This window comes from Mus pahari, chromosome 8 (assembly GCF_900095145.1).
Source record: "Mus pahari chromosome 8, PAHARI_EIJ_v1.1, whole genome shotgun sequence".
NCBI lineage: Eukaryota > Metazoa > Chordata > Mammalia > Rodentia > Muridae > Mus > Mus pahari.
This window is the reverse complement of record NC_034597.1, coordinates 52588550-52589184: the sequence shown is the minus strand read 5'-3', so window position 1 is coordinate 52589184 and position 635 is coordinate 52588550.

Below are 635 nucleotides of genomic sequence, written 5' to 3'. Positions count from 1 at the left end.
TTTTTTTTTTTTAAGATTTTTTTTGTTTATTATTATAAATAAGTACACTGTAGCTGTCTTCAGACACACCAGAAGAGGGCGTCAGATGTCGGTGCTCTTACCTGACGAGCCATCTCGCCAGCCCGAGGGAAGAGGTTCTAACCCCAATTGCCCCAACAGCCTAAGTAAACTTGGCCCCCATGACCGTATGCCAAGGACAAAGAGAGGATAATCAATACGAACACTTGGGTAACCGAGTAGAGGGAATCAATGGCCCTGAATCTTTCTTTGGGGGAATTAACGTGAGTTTTTGTTTATTTGCTTGTTTGATTGTGTTTATTTTTCAAGACAGGGTTTCTCTACGTAGCACTGGCTATCCCGGAACTCACTCTGTAGACCAGGCTGGCCTTATATGCAGAGATCCACCTGCCTCTGCTTCCTGACTGCTGAGATTAAAGTTGTGACACCACCACCTGGATAATCATGGGTTTTTAATTTCAATTTGAAAATATTTTTAGAAGATTAGATACACAGTCAGAGAGATGGCTGGGCAGTTAGAGCCCTTCCTAAGTTGCTCTCACAGAGGACCAGGTTTGAGTCCTGGCATCTTCATGGTGGCTCACAAATATCTGTGACTCCAGCTCCAGGGGATCTGG